The 20553-nt window shown below is 48.9% G+C and overlaps 1 protein-coding gene across 1 annotated transcript in view; it reads right to left on the bottom strand.

Moving 5' to 3' along the window:
* The window catches only part of LOC144147143 (TWiK family of potassium channels protein 7-like), a 219082-nt gene that overhangs the window by 58183 nt on the left and 140346 nt on the right, over positions 1-20553 (bottom strand). The gene's annotated exons all lie outside the window — the stretch shown is intronic.

Genomic DNA, 20553 nt, shown 5'->3' with positions numbered 1-20553 from the left:
TCATTTCCTCCTTTATGGTACACTGCAGCTAATATACCAAAAGTTTATTAGCGGTTACATTACGAAGTTGAACACATGCATTTCGTTGTTTGGCTATTTATTAGCAACCATAACACTAAAAATATTTCATTTTACAAAAAAAAGCATACACTACATTTGTGCAAAAGAAAAAGCATCTGGATCGCTAGGCGACTTCGCTAGCGAGGTGTCCATAAAAAAAATGTACACAGTTTGCGATTCATTCAGTAAAAAGGTAAGAGAAAATCAGCACGCTAAAACATAGTACATTTTAAGAGCGCGCCCATTGTTCGCAAACATTTAGTTTTACGAGACATTTATTCGAAGTGTTTGCGCCCGTGAACAAAATAACGTGCCAAACGTAAACGGCATTGATTTTAGCAAGATTAAATTTGTTTTTTAATGCGCGTCTGGAGCACGTCTAGAGCCTCAGCTTAACCGGCGGAAGAAGCGAAAGAAGCGGAAGCGAAAGAAGCGAAAGAAGCGGAAGAAGCGATAGGCGGAAGAAGCTAAAACGCCCTGGTCAGCGCACCAGCTACTGCAAAGACGTCCCAAAAGTTAGCAATGCGTTTCCACGTTGGCTGAGCGTTCGAAATTATGATTTCAAACAATTTCATGGCAAAAGTATCAACGTTTATTGCGCAAGCAACTAGGATGGTCGACTACAAGAGACCTGCCCGCGTATTTTCAAGCCTAACGCAGTGCTACATGTCCACAAGGTAGCTTTCACCAGCCGGTGTGTATCGGACAATGTTTTATAAAACTCATAATCATTTATGTGAGTGAGCAAGTCGAAGAGATCGAATGGGGTAGCCTGGAAAGCGCGGAATGCGTTGAAGGTCTCCGTGAGCCGTCCCTACACCATAAAGCAAAAAGAGCAAACCACGAGAGTCCCAAAGCGAGGAATTTATGCTTCGTCTGGTGCCCACACGTTAGGGAGACCAAGCAAGGTCCATTTGGGCTCGCTTAATGACGCACGTTAACCAAATGAGGCGTGCTTGAGCTCCTATAGACGAGCCTGCATCAGATCGTCCCATAATGCGTTTCTTTGTTGTCAGACAGGTCGTACTCGTTAATGTAGTTGCGGTTCACTAAATTTAGTTAGCCCTGCGCAGTTGCCCGTGTCACTTGTCTAAGCCGACGTGAGCAGAGGACGCTGCGAGGGAAACCGAACTTTTGAACGCACTTTGCTTACTGAACATCCGTGCAAGTCGGCCGAAAAGAAATCCCGAACGTTCCGCAATCTTTGCGGACATAAATATGGTCGCGCAATTGAGAAATGTTTACAGCTTACAGCTCATTTCTGTTTTTTTTTTTGTTATTGTTGTTGTTGTTTCCCCTCACGTGGGAAACAACCTAAAGACCAGGCCGCTGGGCTCGAAAGGCGCTGAATCATTCACTGTGCTACAGAAACACGTCTTTTCATCAGCCTCCAAAATGGGAATATAGGCGTTATGGTGGCGGTTCTTTTCGGCGTCTTTCGAAAGGCGATAATCTTGATCCTTTTTGCAGAGGGCCATAGTGGGGCATCATGCTGCTATGGCGAACTCATTCCCGCTTGAATACCATCAAGGGAGCAAACTGGCCCCTCTGCTCATTCCCCTCCTCGGAAGACTCAGGATAACATCCTTCGGATAGTGGCGGATGGGCCATGATTATGACTATACGCCGTAAGGAACGTACCCGCGGACAGAGCTATGCTCGGAGGCGGGCATGCGGTTTTCCTTTTCGAGATAGGCACAGGTCAGGCACTTCCGGTGGGGTGCAGAATGTTAATTGAACGCGTTGACACCCCGCACCCTGCCCCTAAACCGAGCTTATTTACGAAAACAGTGCGGAGAATTAAGCCAAGGGGACATTTGACCGTAAAAACAAAAATCATGGGTGCAGCGAAACTTTGGGGACTACTTGGACTCGAACTCCAGGCCGTCTGTACCAGAACAAGGGATTCTGCAGCTAGGCTATTGCGGTCCAGCAGCGAGGCTCTGTTAGCTGTTACTCAAATCAACAGAAACATTGTTCAACATGAACCGGAAGATGGCGTCAGTTCGAGCAGGACGTGGCGGGCTTGTACCCGCAATGGAATAGAATCTCGGGCCAGGCATATATTGTTTTGTGACGTAACATGTGCCCTTCCGTGCGGATTTGAGGGCGCGTACGAGAGCCTTGGTAGCTCCGCCAACTTTGGCTATGCCCGATTAAAAATTATGCGCCCATATGATTGCCTCACGGCAAATGTCGTCGAAAGACAATCGTCCTATACCCCCGCCCCTGTATGCCTAGTAACCATCCTTTCTCTCTTTCCTTTCACCGGTCGCACTCTTCAGCTCCCGTCTAGCCTTGCCCTTTACAGCCACTACACAGGCTGAGAAAGTGGCCATAGCTCTGGCCATCTCCCAGACAAGTGCGCATACTGTCATCACGGGCTCGAAACAGGCTTGCAGGGACTTTCTCAGTGTGAGAATTTCCAATACTGCTGTGGACACCTTGCCCCGCAATCCACCCGCAAAAAAGGCAAAGATGGTTTGTCCGCCGGCCCACTCCACCCCCCACGGCAACACGACAGCCCACAAAACGCTGAACCGCGCCCTTCTCTAAAGGAACAAGTTAAGGAGAAAAGGCCTTCACGTGGCGTCGCTCAGAATGGCTGTCGCCATTAGAAGGAAATGCAGAGAGAGGATACGCGTCCTTATAATCAATCAACCTTTCTAAGCACGCTTGCATTACTTTAGCTCGCACCTTTTCACTGTGGCCTCTACGCCACCGTTCTCGGAGGCTAGTTCGATTCACACAGACCAGATGGCGCTACAGGAATGTCCTTCTTGTCAACAAAAACGACGCCCCGCCTTGGCATATCCGCGCTGTGATTTAGGTTGCAACATTAGGGGGCATGTCAGACTACACCGCCGAACGCCCACAGAGGTTCACACTATTATACTAGAGAGAAACCTGGCTCTGTCTAGTCGAGCCACCGCGCCTCATCGAGCGTGCCGGAATGCACCATTTCAAAACGCTGGCTTGTCCTTGGCATGGCTCGTCAAATGGCTTGAAAATCATATAAATCTACGTTTACTGAAAAAGTGCAGTTTCGAACGTCCTATTTGTCAGGAATGGCTTTCAAACTTCATGCAGACGGGCAATAAAAATGTTACAATTTCTTGTTGATTTTGGCTTCAAGAGCGAAACGAAGCCACCTGAATAGCTAAGCCGAGTAGAAAAGAAACATTGCTAGCTGACTTAGATGCATATTACCAGCGAAAAAACAGGCAGGGACGAGGAAAGAAGCAGACGGGACACTCGCTCTGTTTTTCCCTCGTCCCTCGCTCTCGTCCCTGTCTGTTTTTTCGCTGGTAATATGCATCTAAGTCAACACCAACTAGCCCAACTTTCAGCCTTAATTGCTAGCTGCTATGACGGCAACCACGACCGCACGCGATTGCAGCGAGTTTTCCCTCTCCTAAATATTATATGAAACTCTGAGCGAACGACAGCTCATTTACATTTCCTATACATTGCAAACACACGTGCAGCCATAAAAAAATAAAAAAAAAAAAACAGAAGACTCGCATTGACAGCACGTGTGCTCATGCATGCTTAAGTTCAATATTGTCGACCCGTCGGTTCTTTGCAGTCCTCCGTCTTCCTTTTTGCACTGTTGCTGAATCGAAGTGAAGCAAACACCATCTAGAGCAACTTTTATCCTTACAAAAATGTTCGTTCCGTACTGGGATGGCACAGGTTGAGTTAGGCCGAAGCATAGACGGCGCAAAGCCCACACAACGCGCAAGGGAGAGAGAGTGGGTTGGCAGGTGGCATTTTGTGCGGTACATATGAACATAGCGCGGCATGCTTGCATGCAGGCTTCTCCGTGTATACGCGGACCGCCTACAAGCACTAATTTGTATGTCGCTCAACGGTAAACCCTAACTCAAACATGTCATAACACGTTGAATTGCTACATATATATATATATATATATATATATATATATATATATATATATATATATATATTGCTCGGTTACCTCGCATTAAACTTTGCTTGTTCGACACATTTCAGCCATGTGCCTTGTGGTTTCATCTGGCCATATGCTTTAATGTATTCTTAATGGCGCCATCAAATGCTCCGATTGTTTATTCATGTAGTTCATTGTTTAAAAGATATCAACTGCACTTTGCCGTGCTCAAAGCGTTATGTATTGAAAACTGTATTTGCTTCTGTACTACACGCGTCTGATTTAGTTTTAGCGGCCATTGAACAGTGAAAAAAAAAATAGAACAAAGATACTTGCAAATAAAACTCGATACAGCGTCGGCCAGAGTTCCTTTCAATTCCGAACCGATCAGAAGTTGAGGCGTAACCTGTAGGGAGCATATAAAAGCCCGCTCGCGCCTCTACCGGACGCGAAGAAACGAATATTTCCAAAGAGCGGTGGAAACTCAAGCCTTCCATTCCTTTTGGTACGCAAGCAATACTGCGAGGACGCCCACTTTGAGCGTAAAAGCGAGTGCTTGCGCTCACCTAACAGTTGTGGCTGGACCTGCTTTTACAGACCGAGTCTAGCAGGTTAGCGGAGCATCCCGGTGCGGCCCTGTGCGTTGATTCAGCCTCTCAAGAAGCCCTTCTTGACGTGACTTGACTACTTCTTGCTCCTTTTTGCGCGTGTGTGCTGTTATCCATCGCGCAAAGATGGTTCCACTCATTCATAGCAGCCCGCCTTTTCTGGAGCCCACAGGAATGTCCATATTCATAGCTGAGTCATGTTTGAAGATGGCTGGTGCAGGAATGCTCTCAGGCGGAAGGAAATAAAAGTGAGTCCCGCGTCATTGCAGGCCTAATGTGGGTCTTGGCAGAATACGTCGGTGCTTTGGTCTCCGTCTCCTACGATTCCATACAGCGGTGCTAGATATGCAGTAATGTGTGTGGGAGTGTGTGAGTGTGTGCGTACATGTTTGTGCGTGCGTATGTACGTGTGAGAGAGCGAGGCGTGTGTGCTCGCGTGCTTTTATGCGTGCTTTTGTGTGTTGAAATTTCAAGAACTTTTTGCTCAGGAATTTTAAACATTTTATCATTTCAATATTTTTTCCCTTTCCCTTTCGCGAAGTTAGCGCTACGGCCATTGGGTGAGTGTGGTCAGTACACGCGTGTACGCGGATAAACAATTCGGCTCCACACTGGGGATCTGTGTTACGAGTCACAATTAACAAAAATTCCCATGTGCAAGGGTAGAGCGAGCGATGTGACGTATACGAGTGCGAGGGAAGGGTACCAAAGAGCCGGTGGCTGTTTAATATCGTTGCCTCCTGCCGAACAGGGACGTAAGTTGGCTACACGCGGAAATGGAGCTGTTCATTACACCACGTCGTGCCTATCCGGAAAAATCAGATGGGGACAGCACCGAGCAGTGGCTGCTCCTACGGCAAACAGAAACCAAGCATGCGCGCCGCTGCCCAATACCGTTCTCCTCCAACGTCGCCCGCTGTGTCGCATCACATGCCAAGTACCCACACAAAGGGTAGCAGGTACAGTCTCTGCCAAACTTTTGTAGGCCACGGCGAACATGACCGGAGCAGGCGCACGGACCAGCAGGGGCGCTGCGGTTGCCGCTGTCGGTTGGTTGCGCGGCTACAAATAGCGGGAAAACTTTCGTTCTTCCTTGGGTAGTGTGGCTGGTGCGATAAGTGCAGTGGGAGACCGGTGTCTTAGCGCAGGAACTTTGTTTCAGCGAAGACACTGCGCGCCGCTCCTATACCACCTACAACACTACACAAGGAAGAGCGCAAGTTCCCCTCTCATTAGCCGCGCAACCAACCGACAGCGGCTACCGCAGCGCCGCTGTTGGGCCACGCCTGCTACGGCCACGGTCGCCGTTGCCTACAATATTTTGACAATGTGTGTAATGCCTGTGCTACACGGCTGTTTTAAAGGCCTTGCGAAGTGAATCAATTGTCTATCGAGTGTCCCATTGTAAATGCATAGGACGGAGTTGTGGGCGAGAGTCCGATTGTCAATCGAAAGTTACCGTGTAGCACAGGCATAAGTCCTCTCCGCGTCGTCATATTCTTTGCGGACCTGTGGCCTGGAGGGGTCGGAGTTGCATACGTGCTGGCGTACGAGAGGCGTTGGCCGATAACGAGGCCGAAACACAAGGCGAAACACGGACAGTTGCAACAAGGCAACGGGCTCGAGAAGCCTGAAACTATTTTTAAAATTCTTCGCTGCAGCGAAACGGGAGCTACCCACCTCAATTCGAGATGTACAGTTGAAGTGCAAAATGGCATAACCAATCTAAGCGACCACTGCAGCATGAGGTGCACCGCTGTGGATGGCTACAAATTTATGTGCAAGAGCTGGAAAAGTGCGGCGTGTAAACTAAAAGAAAACTAATTCATTAAAAAAATGCTGAATTTTTTAATTCCTACAAATATTCTAGTCGCCGTTCCAGTGCCCCGAATCGGCGATAAAGACTACTGCTATGCTTCATTTTATCTAAGTTCGATTTCGATGTTGAGTTTGTTAAGATAAAATAATCATCACCCGTGGATGAGGTGGCGATATAGCGAAAGAGTCCACGGACAACGCGTAGCGCTAATAATAACACTGACAGGCTTCACAGGCGTTCTACGCGGCTCCGAGAAAATACGATCTTCACAAATGCACTTCTTGCTTGGACGTCCCTCTGTCCTCAGTCTCTACGTTGATGACTACGCGCGTATATTTTATTTCTTTCTGTTTTTTCCTACTTGAGCTCTCTTTGAAAGACCGTGAGGCGAACGCATCTCCTGCCATCGCTTTTTACACCATTCGAGGATTGCAGCTGTTGAGCGTTTTTACTTCAGACGGAGACATTTTTCTCAAGGCGGTTGTCATTTGAGACATCTTTAGAAGCGATGGAAAGTATCGAATGGCCATACAGCATTCCAGCCACGCCACAAGCTGAACTGTGTCGAGAAAAGCAAAAAAATGAGTGACCAGGGAAGAATAAGCGGAGGGCCCGTTCAGAAGCAATCACCTGTTCGAGCGGAACCTGAAAGAAAATGACTGGGGGGATGAAGCTCCGAACAGACTCCCACGAAAGGACACATTCTGGTCTGGTTTGCCAGCGCGTCCCTTGGCGAGAAACTAGAGCTGCGATGGGAAGTAAATAAACGAACAGCGGAGTCCATACTTAATAATATTAACAATTTGTGTTCAAAGAAGATCCAAGTTTTTTTTTTTTTTCTGTCACCGAACATCCTCCCGCGGCTGTCCGCGAACAATCTTTGGAATTTGTTTTTCTTTAGGAAGAGAAAGCTGCGAATTTTCTTTGAATATCTGCGTAGGGTACGGCAGTAAACCTCCCCGCCCTCCAAGGCGTATACACATGCATGGTCGGCCACAAGCTACAGTGGCATGTGTACGTTCTTGGCTTCCTTGAGGCTACTCACCGGACGTTTTTTGCAGTCACGATCAGAAGCGCGATGAAGCACCCCGCAAAATAACCCCTCGCCACCTCCCCCCGCCCCTTCCTGTCCGCACTGGGGGTTTAGTTTCACCTATTTCTGTTAATACAATGCCCTGCCATGCAACCGCCACAAATTTCTTTTTCCGTCTGGGGACGAATGTATGCTCAGCCCACAAACTATCCGAACTGTCCTCACACCGATGAAGTTGTTACTCTCCACAGCACTCGGCGGAAGCGCATTGCGGTTTTCGGATACCCTTCGGGAGCCCTTTTGCCATCCGGCTGCTCAGGCGTATTTGCACGCTGTCTACAAGACAAATCCCGGGACTTTCAGTGACCAGCCGACCCCTCAATCAGCGAGTAGCCGTTTTTTTTTTTGTGTGTTTTGAGCAGTTTAAAACACGCTCTACACGGATACTTCAGCGAAACCAGAATGAAATCAAAAGGGCACCTGGTGAATTATACAGTTACTGAGAGAAAATTATGCGAAAAAAAAAAAACCCATCGGTTGCGCGAGCCAACAAGAAAGAGAGCGGCTGAGCGTGCATGCTACCAGCTAGGGGCGCGCCCACCACTGCCACGAGCCACACGTACATATGCAGCGGGGCGATCGAGCGCGCGCCCGTTTCGAGAACATGCCATCGTGGCAGCAAGGGAAGGAAGTAGCCAGTCTCGGTCACACGTGACGATGTTGTCGCCATTCCGCTGCGATGGGATCACTGATGCTCGGACATGGCTGTTTCTATGCAGCCGGTATACCTAGCTCGTGACACACTACTCGTATTAGCTAATGCCAAAATGTATATATGCCTGCGCGTAGGCTTGCTCCCCCGGAAGCATGTGCTCACACAATGGCCTGTTGGGGCTCTTTTACAGTAAAGCTGTACATGAATAGGGTTTCGTGCATTTTTTTTGTGCATGCAAAATCCTAGGGGTTTTGATGCATCCCCTCCCAGGGGGTGCCCTGACACATGACACTAGGTCCCGAATTTGTTTCAAAATTGTTCAATTCTGCGCAAAAGCTCATACACCTCACCAGTTGAATCCGCGTTCTGAGTACATTATATATCAATAGACACCATTTTAAAGATTAGTAGATTACAACGAAGGGGAAAATTTCTCAACCATTTGACGCTATGCAAACCGCGTCGGCCATGCTTGCTTTCGCACCGCACTCCCTTTGTCGGCGCTCCAAGCACACGCGTGTCTAGTTTAATCCGGCTCCGCGGGGCGGCGGTACAGTCGTAAAAACAAGCTTTCGTTCTATAATTTGAATTTTATTTTCCCGCTTTTTAAAGGCGAATGTATTGCAAAGCCGTCCTCTCAAAATCCGGCATCCGGCATGCTTATGATGGTACCTGAAATGCATTGGCTAATAAAACTATCGGCTGACGTTGGACGGCATACCCGCCCACAATTCGTATACTGACCGGTCACATAGCAGTGCCCGCCGATTGGATTGATTCATTGTAGGGTTTAACGCGCCGACGCAACGCAGGCGATGAGGAACGCCATAGTGGATGGTTCCGGGTTAATTTTGACCACCTGGGGATTTTTCACGTGCGTTTAAATCTTGTACACACGGCCCTTTTTGCTTTTCGCCTCCATCAGAAAAGCGGCCGCCGCGGCAGAAAGCCCGCCGATTCGTCGGTTCCGTTAGAATGGACGTCAGTAGCACATACATCATTAAAGAGCACGTTGTCTTGGGTGGCTTACTCGCGTTTGTGGGCCATGAACTATGTAGCGCCTACGTCAGCCGCATCTAGTAAGCTTGGATATTCACGGAAGTACACCTCGGGAGACGATAATGCCGCACGAGGAGCGAGGACGGCGTATGTTTAGGGCATACAAATTTAAAATCGCCAACGCCGTCACGATCCTACGACACGTACTACGCCAGAAGGGCGAAGAATGAAGACAACGCGAGGCTGAATCCAAACATCGCCAGTGTGAACAAATATGAAAATTTCGCCTATAAGGCAAACTCAACAGGAATAATACAACTAAGAAGTCTCAAGTGTCTCTGAATATTTTTACACCAGCCGACTTTACGACGTATTTACCTAGAAGGGACCCGACTTCGATGGAAAGTCGCCGTTTTCAGGCGAAGATAACCGTAAGAACCAAACAGTACCCCTCTAAGTGAACCCTCTAGGCGACCGTAAAACTTCCGCATAAAGCCGCCGCCAGCAACCGTAACGCCAGGAAGAAAGTAGTCGTAGCACAATCTTTATGATCCTCGCTTCGGAAACGACGGTACCAGGCTTAGATCGCCATAACGGACGATTCATAAGTTTTTAGCTATAACTGTCGCGCTCGAAGTGCGAACACTCGTAGAAAATAAACGGCGAGTTGGTTACGACGAAAAGTATTTTTCATGGTGAGAACTGCATGCTCAAACATGGCCACGTGTCCTGTTTTAGATGTTCTTGGTCGCTTGCTTGTCCACGTCCAGCGGCGATAATTTAAACTTGCGAATAAAGCAATGGGACAAAATAAAAGGCGCGCTAATCCACTGTGCGAAGGTGGTTGGAAAGCCAAGCTGTAAACGACACCTACAATTACCCATGCAGCGTCAGTTGAATTCACACGCGTGGCTCGAAAAAGAGTGAAACCAGAAAAAAGTGAACTGCACTTGATTACACCCTTTATTATTTCAAGCAGATATTGTTTGCTGCGGTCAGATCAATGCATGATCCACGGATCGTGGTCGGGTGAGTTGTATTGGTAAAGCACACGAGTGGAAACTCTTTTTATATAAAATGTAAGGAATCTCGAACCCGGTGTTAAATGATCTCACTTCTCCTCCGTCTCTGCCCCGCGGTTACGTCACCTCCGTCGGCGGCGGCAGAGACGGAGAAGTGAGATGCCATGCGCGTTTGTGAGCCACTTTTAATTTTTACTAACTAGTAGCGCATACGCAAGGCGCACGCACGGCCGCTACACCCGCCATCGGCGGAGCGCACAGCGGCGCGAGAGGTCGCGTAACGCTATCACGTGGCATTCAGAGAGATAGCAGGGGGTAAACCCGCAGTTGCGCTCGGCGAGTGCACCTTCTGTCTCCCCCATTTCGGTGTAAGCTCGTGCCTCAATCAGTAAGACAACGGGCTCTCTCTCCGTTTCTCTATTCGTTCCAGGATCGATTCCTGACGATGCCAGTAACTTCTTTTATTTGTTCGCGGCAGTTTTCTGTTGACAGCAACAGTCGCGACAGAACCCTTAAGGGGCAGAGGTAAAAATCGTCGCATTAAAATACGCAAGCAAGCTGATGCTCGCTTGCTCAGTTCGCTGCTCGTAGAATTGCCCGAACTCGATGGCCTTCAGGGTCGGCCAGATTATGGAATTTGCGAGAGGTAATGCGGACGTGGAAGTTATGTCTCGTGAGTTAATTGGGCTCCGGTTGCGGAACACACGGCTACCCGCATTAATTCTCCTCAACAGCTACTATTGAACTTGGTGTAGGCATAAACACGCTCCCCGATACAAAACGCAACGCCTCAAGCACTGATATCGCGGCTTAGTGGAACATGTAAAACAAGCGAAGAACTTACAAACATGCATTCCAGCTGCTTTGGCAAGAAGCAGCGCTGACGCGTTATCAGCATTACCGAGGCGACGAGGCCCAAATGAGGGAATGCAGCTCCTGCATTCGGTTATTGTAACACTTTACAGTGTTTGTAGCCTGCCGGCGCGTCTTAGCTTAATACTGCCATCTAGTGATCACCCCATAAAAAGGAAATTAGATAAGTTCAACCGAATAACCAAATTGCATTCCCCTCAAGTTTTACCGTCACTGCCATCTGTACAAAAAAAAAAAATCTCGCTAATCTTCAGGGGCTCGTCTCCGTCGATATTTGCATGACCTTCTAACTCACCGCTCTTTCCGGCCCCGTCGGCCCTCGAGGACGTCTCGATTTCCAAGATTTGCGTCCCGTTTTGTCCTTTGTCTCCATATCTCACACGAAGTACAATACGCGGCTGCATCGATGGACCGGCGGAAGCCGTATTTTTAGAAACGCGTTTAGCAAGGCGACTGTCCGACTGCAGTCGAACAGCCGCCACAAACTTTCCCCGCTGCGTCGCCACTAATTGCGGCCCGCGCTAATCAATATCGGCGGCTTATCGGTGGCTGCAGATCGGTCCCTGCTGAGAGGGTTGCGGAAGAATTCTTAATAAGTCCCGAGACCGGGTTAAGCCAGTTTGCGAGCGACTAACCAGCAGAAAGAGTCAGCAAACCGATTCTGCAAAGTTAGGGGGGAGATTTACAGAGAGCCGGAATAAGTTCATCTTATTTCGGCGCTGCGCCACACACACAAGAAAGAAAGAAAGGAACGAAGAAAGGAAGGAAGAAAAAGAGAGAAGGAGACAGAGGGAAAGAAAGAAAAAAAGGAAGATAATGAGAGAGGGAAAGATGGGAATGAAATAAGGAAGGCAAGAAAGAAAGGAAGGGAGGAAAGAGAAGAGAAAGAACGAAAGAAAGAAGGAAAGAAAGGGTTCCCGATAAAAATATTTCACAGCATTCGATTTCACAAACCAGCAATCATCTCCGAACGGAAATAACACAAGGAACAGCGAGGGCGCTTGAATTCTCAATAGTGTGTTCAACAACGCGGTTAACTAACTGGTAATGTGATATACCGTCCTTTTGGACACGATTATCGACTAGTCTTTGTGGCCGAGCGAGTAATAATGTGTCTCGGGGTATCGGCATAAATTTAAATGCATGTGATGGGCCTTTGCTATGCCATACTCTTGCCGTGAAATAAGGGGAACGCATACAAAAAAAATTTGGCTAAGCTTGCACTACATAGTAGTGCAAGGCTGGGTAAACAGCAGAGCTGGGGGACGACCTAGCTTCTTCCGGTTTTGCTGAGTTCCTTTTGCTAAACTGGGGAAGAGGCGATGTAGAATTCATCGTCTCTTTTTCCCACTTTACACACGCGCCGACAACAGTTGCAGTTGTTTCTCAGTGTAGTAAATATTAACCAACCGACCAACCAGAAAGACGCGGATCTTGGTCCATGTCCGAGTTTGTCTAGCGACGAGGATTTGCTTTTAGCTGCGTGCATTAGAAGGCGGTATTCAACCGCTTCATAGCGGTGCAGGCGAGGGCACCCGCTGAGAATGTCGCACAAAGGGTCCCGTTGCAGTATGTTGACTTTGGGTCCCTTGTCTGTGTACTAACTTATATGTATTTCAAACCGTTGGAATTAATAAAGAATTCAAATTCAATTCAATTCAAACAGCTATTGGGTAAGAAATTCATTCGCGCTGGTATACCTCAACTGCGTAAAAAGTTGCTTTCCTGACCGAAATCGAGGGATGAAGAAAGTAGGGAGTACGAAGCTCACTTATTGCGCATGCTTGCTTGGCACGGGGCAAGCAAGCGGCACCATGTGATTGTAAGAAGGCATAAAGAAGGCCACTTCAAGGGACTCTGCAGCACTTCTGATAAACGCTTTCCCTCTTTCCTTCGCTTGTGGAAGCACTGCGAAAGCTATAGTTATCGCAAGCCCGAAGCGGCAGTGCCTGATTTGCTCGTGGCAGCACATACTGCTTCCGTTTCTGCTTTGCATTTGTGGCTTTGTTTTTTAAGTGGCTATCGAACGCGTTCATTGCTGCAACTGAAGAAAAACCGGCCAACAGCCGCTAGGTGGCCTCAGCGATGTAATTCGAGCTGTCGAATAACACGAACACTGGGAAAGAGAGAAAAACCTTTTGAGCAAGTTTCAAAGTTATCTGAGGGGCATAGAGCCGCACTTTCTGGCTGAGGTGCTTTGGGACACCTTAAACTAAGGACTGGGTGCGTTGGGGGACTACGTTCTGCAAGCATTTAAGATTTCTAAAAAAAATTGAAAAACGTGCTGCAGGGTACGTTCAACGCAGTCAGGTACGAGGAGCCAACCTGACTGGTGTGTTGAATACAGGACTCGCAGTTGACAACCACGGTGCAATTTACGCATAACGAAAGACAAAGGAATTGTGTGCACAGCTTTTTACGGCCAATTTTATCGGGGAATGGGCTCTGTGTGGCTTACAACAAGAATATACTCTCTTTGATACGGATGTTTTCTTTCTCCGTTGTTTTTGGCGTCAAAGAGATATTGAGGGGCACTGTTAATCATAGATTTCTAGAAGCAAGCTGAGTCCGTGTTGTTGGGGCGTCTTGAAATGGGCGTTTCTGATTTTGAGGATGAAATCTGTAGACTTTTCCATGGAAAGCATTTGCCCGAGACGTCGAGAAAGCTTTGCGGGCATTCTTTCTGGCTGTGGTTGACGAAGCAAATTTGGATAAATGCGCTAGCGTATGCTGCTAAGCTTCCTCCGAGCGTTATACTGTCGCACTTCTCATAGAAATTGCGTAAGACAGCCTCCTTGTTAAAGATTTATTTGTTAAAGATGCTCGTTTTTTAACAAAGGGTTATCAAAAGTGAAATAAAACCCCACTGTCCTGAGTATTCCGATCCAACAATAGAATGGCCCCGACACATCCCTAAAATTCGCGAGGCAAACACCGAATAGACTGCAAAAACCACCCTCCGAATTAGCCCTAAAAAGATTAGAAGCCTGGATTTTTTAACGCGGACACATGCAATCCTCGCAGTATTATATTGAGACGCTCAGGCATTTTGCAACACCAGTTCCAAAACGCTGAGCGCGTCCACCCTTGAATGCTCGCCTACGCGTGCGCGTTTATAGCAGGCTCGAACACATTATTTATGCTCGCAAGTTTCAGTGAGGCCTACTTATCCAATTTCGGAAATAAAACCCGACTATTGCTCACTGCATCGCGTCGCCAGAACACCCGTCACCCCCTAAATCACCGCCCTTGCGTAGCATAAACGGACACGCTACATTCATTCAGCTCTACGTGCCCGCTGGGCGTAAAGCGCGCAAGTATTCGCGTCTCTAAACCCCGAGCGCTGACCGCGTCGCATAAATTTTCTCCTAGAGTTGCTTTTTCTTCAAGGAGTGTAAGAGCACCGTGCGGCCAGCCCTCAAAAATTCCGCGACAACATGTTCCGCGCGGCTGGTACGGCAGTGCTCACACGTGCGCTTCCACCAATCAACGGGGTGCTCGTGGCGCGCAAAATTTAAGTCCACGCAAATCCCGCGCTAATTGAGTCGCCGGCGTTTTTTAGGCTAAACGCAATCCTCCCGAATCCCCTGCAGCGCAGCACCGTTCCTCACGGCCGTACGGCAAGCATTAGCTGGCGGAAAAACGAGGCGCACACGGCAATTATTACGTCGTTGCCCGAACGGGGAAAAGTACAGTGTGGCGAGCGAACGGCCGAAGAAAATAAAGCAGTGCCGCAGCAAGGCAGGCAATTGTTTCCCGGAGTTCTGTCGGCGCGCCGCCTCCCTCCAGCCAGCGTCGTCGTCGACGTCGTCGGTCGGTCGCGGAGGCGGGGGAGAGGTAAGGGGAGGCGGCGCATCGATCGGGCCGGTCGATGCGCGAGGAGGCGAGATAAGGTGCGTCCGGCGGCAGCCGAGCCCGGGCCCCGCCGTTGATCACACGTCGACGTGGCTTCCCCGCCGCTGCCGCCGTGGCGGTGCGCCGACACGCACCACCGACGGCCGATACCAGACCCGGGGCCGAGCCCGGGGCTGTGCAGGGCCGCTGTAGGCGGCCGAGTTGTGCTGTCGCAATTATCGTAACCTACTTAATTACACCGACGTCGGCCTGCGCTTGAGCCCGTCTCTCCCCGATGCAATCGCAGTTTCTTGCTGCACAACGAATGCATTGTTCGGTTTAGGGTTAACTGCGGAACATCGGTCGTGCTGTAAGTTTGCGGATACAATGCGTGGCGGAAGTGCGCTTTGGCGGTAGAATTGTTTCTTGCACGGCGTCCATCCAACGCGATAAAAAGACAGCATATATTTCCTGGAATAGAACAGGGTACTGAGACAGCAAAAGGACGACAAGTAGGGACGATGCGCAAATTGAAAAGATGTAGTGCAAACAAAACCCATTGTCGTCCTTTGGAATTATTTATTTACGCGTCACTTCCGGCCTCGATGCAAAAATTTGAGCAGTAAGGGCGTCGTGCAAAAACGAGCGAATAAACAAGCAAGAAAAGTCAAGTTTTTCAAGACCACGGCGAAATAAAAAAACTGAACAAGTCAGCCCGGTAATGGGACAAAATGCACTGTTACTCTTTTACGTCGTACTTCACGTCGAGATTCAAAGATGCTCACAAAAAAGACGGGAGGAGGAGGAATAAACGTCCCTATGAAGCAGTTCGCCTGGGGGAACAGTCCTTATTCCAGAATCCCTTGAGACCGTCCGGCCTCTTGGGCTCTCTTCACCAGCCAGAGCTGGTCGTAAGGGTACAACATGAGAGCGTAGCACAATGACTTCCAGTGAAAGATTCCAAATGTGGCGCTGCGGGGAAAAATAATTTTCAAGTATATTTCTTCACCTATAAGCTTAGTCACATCTATCGGTAGATTGCGTATGTCTATCGGCGATTAGCTCGTTCAATGTATGCCCTCTTGTTAACTTGAAAATATATTTTTGTAACGACTAAAACACTTCGATTGCATCCATTCTAATAGCGCCACAGTGCTAGACTTTCTAAGCCAGCAGTCTGCAGAAGACTAGGTGAATATTTTTCGTAACTGCGAAATTTGTATAAAGGATCCAAATTTCGACTTTTTTCGCACCGAACCTTCACCTGGGCTAGGAGGGGTGCCATTGTGAAAGTGTGCCGATAAATACACGCCCCCTGGAAATCTCCACACACTAAAATCTCCACAAAACGGCTCACTAGCGTTTTCGATTTGCGCCTCCATCAAAATCCGTAATTTTTAATGAAAGCTTGTACATTTTGCTTGTTGGTACTGACTGGGGTACATGGAATACCATATTACCAAACAATATTAAAATAGCGGTCTAATATATGTTGCTAAGTCAGGAGTATGTGTCATGTGCGTCGATTTCAGTGGTATCCTCCTCAAGCGGCCGTGTACATTTGAAACCAGTGTGAATTCCATTCCGCTGTAATTAAACCTCACAAATATTTTTGACATGATACCTTTTACCGGGTGTCACTCGGTACATGTGCTCCAAAGGAGCTTTTTTACTGGTTCCGGTCCTTCATTCGGAATTTTCGTTAGGTTCCTTTCGGGCGTTGAACGCGTGTATTGTTTCCAGCGACACCGTTGAAGAGCACTTTATCATCATACCTACCAATTTCGTAGTAAGGGATACAGCCACCTACAAGGAGTTCAATTGCTACACGTAGGCTGCGAATGATACAGATAAAAAAAGAACAAAAACGGTACAAGAACTAAGCCTTGAGGGACTCCCCACAGCGCTGGTGCGTCGCCAGAACGCGAGCCATCGACGGCTACGTGCTGGGCCAAGCCACTAACGCTTCATTTATAAAAACTACCGCCAAATGCATAAGTAATTTTGAGTGTGATCCCTGCAAAGCTTGACCGGAGGACTTCAATGCGTGTGCGATTTTTAAAAGACTGGGAAGCGTAGAATGCGGAGCTTAGGCAAATGTGGAGCTTATTTCCTGCCAAACACTTATACAACACCGAAACAAAGATTTTGAATTCATGATTTATCGCTTTCCGTCATTAATTGCTTTCATGCCATATTTGGTGGGTCAGTCATTTAGAAAAGAGACGTGTGCAGCGTTTGGACAAAGACATATACGTGCCATATCAACGAAACGCATTAAAGCGATCCCTGGAATGTGTGTAGAGAGAAATATAAAGAACGGTTCGTGAGCTTCCGTTCTCACCAAATGGAGCGTAATACGAGGAAAGAGGTGTTGAGAAAACGGGCGGTGCAGCATCTCAAAGAGAGGAAACCCCGATGAAGCCAAAGCGATCGTTGTAATTTCGACGGCGTAAAGCTACCAAGCATGGTGCGCCGTCGATCTTCGGAGTTTTTCCAAATCATTGTAGACGCCAGGAGGCGCTCAAACTGCTGCTTTCCTACAGAAAGCTCCACTTTCCGGCTTTAAGGAAAATCTTTAGATGTTTCAGAAACGCAAAGCCTAAGTTGTCGTCGGCAAAAGCACGGACGGTACGATAAGGTCGCCGTTGTGAAAAGAAAATGAGTGAGTAAAACACATTTGTGTTTGCGCACGATTTGAACCCAGACAGCCAAAGCAGAAGCCGAGTGCGCTACGCCGGCCCCATGCAAGAAAGGAACAAGAATTAGCCTATAATCTGTGCACCATGGCAGCAGAACGCGGAGGACAGCTGTCACTGTGGGGGGAGTTGACATGTGATCTGTGGCCAGTCTACCTGTCGGGATCAGTCGCGTCAAAATACGAGGAAACGAAAGCGAATAAAAGTACGGAAACACAATGCAGCAGTGAAGACGTCATTGGTAATCACTGGCTGTCGGCATCAAATCACGTAAGCGGACTTAAGGGATCGAGGAAGCACTTAAGTGCTTCCTTGAGGAAGACCTTAAGTGATTCCGGAACGACGGCAAGGCCACGCAACCATCAACAAAATCAAGACCACATTAGAACAGATCCTGAGCATGATCCGGAGAGTCACCAACCGGAACAGAGGCATTCAAAAAGAAGACGCACTGCGCCTGGTGCAGGCGTTCTTCGTGTCACGCGTAACGTACTCCGCCCGGTACTTCCAGATTACCAAGGCGAACCGCTACAAACGCTGAATACGACGATAAGGAATGCAGTCAAGCTCGCCATGGGCATGCCAATCTACTCTTCCATACAGAAGCTGCTGGACATGGGTGCCCACAACACGGCGGAAGAGCCGGTGGAAGCACACCTATCCAACCAGAGAATGAGGCTGAGCCGGACAGAGCACGGCCGGGTCGTCCTACACAAGATAAGATGGCAAATTGAACAGCAACCGACAATGGAGACGCTCCCGACAACGTGGGAAGACATCATTAAGACCAAGCACCTCCCCCGGAATATGCAGCCGGGGAGGAACGACGAGAGGCGCTCTGCGCGGGACAAGGCACTGGCTCGACAGCTGGAAGAGGACCCCGAGGTTCTCTACGCGGACGCCTCGCTTCTAAAGCACGGTACCACAGCCACGGCGGTCGTCACCACCATCGATAAGCTGGTCACCGGCGCTTTCATACGGAAGACGAATCCAGCCGAAGCAGAAGAAGTGGCCGTGGCCTTCGCACTCACACAACCTGGAGTGAGGACCGCGGTCACAGACCCCAAGACCGCCTACGCAAGCTACCGCGAGGGGAAGATCTCTCCCGCGGCACTAACGATTCTCGCCAAACGCAAATCACCGGGACGGGTCGTCGAGCTCGCGTGGGTCCCGGCTCACTCGCTGGTGGAAGGCAACACACTCTCCGACCACTATGTCCGAGAACTCTCAATCCGGGCCCAGGACGTCCCAGAGCTACCGCACCCCGCGACGAGTTACAAAGACATCACCCAAGCGCACAAGAGCGGCCGATGTAGGCATCTTGGCCCGCATCCGCAACTTATCCGAAGGCAGCAAACGATCGTGCGACGCACGCAAGCGGGGTCGCCAACGCATCCCGTGCTCTCGCACACGATCTTCCCATCAGAGCATGACCCTTCATGCCCATTTTGCAGACGATTCGAAGGCACTTTAGCACATATCCTTGCCGAGTTCACTAAGCTCAAGAACCCCCACCATCCCTACCCCCCACCCCAACCCCCACCCCCCCACCCGAACCACCTAGAGCGATGGGAAACCTTGTTGTCCAGCCCCGACCTACCGAGCCAGCTCGCGCTGGCGGCTAGGGGCCAGGAGCTGCTGGACACATATGGGACCTGGAAAGAAGGTTATACCCCGTCTGGTGCCTGCGTGCACTAACCTTTACTAAGGGCTCAATAAAAGTTGATCATCTCTCTTTCTCTCTCTTCCTCGGGGAATTCCTTTCTGACGTCGCCTCAGGATGGCGAACTGATACTTAAGGGTATTCAGCAAGTTTAACCCACACGAAGTGATGTCTCCGCAAGCACAAAGGCGGCATAACACGTAAAATTAACGAATCAACGTTTTGACAGTTGACATTACGTCGAACAGCATTGAAAAGCAGTTGCGATGTCATAGCAGTAGTTCGGTGAGCGGCAGCCATCAGAGCTGAGCGTTCTCGATTTGCATAAACAATAAAAATAACTAGAAAGTAGAACGCGAAATAGGAAGTTAACGACACGACATTATGTAGAAACAGCAAACAAATAAGTGAACAAAAATAATGAAGTATAAAAAATCCTACATGCTTGCCACTCAAACATTGTGCGCAACCGAAACCGGTGGAGACAAACTCGTCGCTTCACAGCGTAACATAGATTAGGTGCAAACTGTGCAGAACGTTTATTTTCACTTCACCTAATTTGCAAATTAGGGTGAGAGAACTCGAACTCAAAATTCGCCGACTATCTCACAGCGTTCATCATATAGCACGTTTAGATTGCCTGTATTTCAGTTGTCTTCCAAGCTCCCCGAACGAGGCTGATGGGAGTGCTGCAAGTTGCGAATTGCCACTGTGCTTAAGGAGCACTTCAAGTTGAAGTTATGTCACATCCGCGTCGTAGCGGGAAATTTGAAAACAATTCATTGAGCGGAAAGGGTTTCTGAGCACTGGTTGGAATATCGAGGAATAGGTGGAGAGGGGAAGCGAAGCGGGTAAGTGTTACATGAGATATTTTCATCGTCAACAACATCACCATCCTCATCACGCCGACAATCAAGAAGAAAACCAACCCCGCCACTATATGGGCGGATGTTCTTCCCGTAAGAAATCGCTTGGCCGCGGCTACCCACTGCAGCCTGTCTCAGTAACATATTGAATGCCTCCTCAGGGTTCCCTGCGCACATCAGTTACGTTGGGAGTGTCGTAACTGAGACTGATGCATTCATTCCGTCGCGCAACTAACTAGAAGCGACCACCGCTTACACGCCAATAATCCAGTCGCTGCGACACAGCTGTAAAGGCGCCCAGTTTGTCGCAACTGGCGCGTCGATCGACAAACGCCGGGACCAGTACCGTTCCTCGGAGGCAGCCGAAAATTCCAACCAGATAAAAGGTACAGCGTGATTGCTCCGGGTACCGGCTGAGACACATTAGGGCACCCGGCCGTTTCCCAAGC

Source organism: Haemaphysalis longicornis, unplaced genomic scaffold (genome assembly GCF_048455015.1).
Source record: "Haemaphysalis longicornis isolate Haplotype H1 unplaced genomic scaffold, Haemaphysalis longicornis Haplotype H1 scaffold_7, whole genome shotgun sequence".
Lineage (NCBI taxonomy): Eukaryota > Metazoa > Arthropoda > Arachnida > Ixodida > Ixodidae > Haemaphysalis > Haemaphysalis longicornis.
The sequence above is the reverse complement of the archived record's forward strand: the minus strand, read 5'-3'. Positions and strand labels throughout refer to the sequence as shown.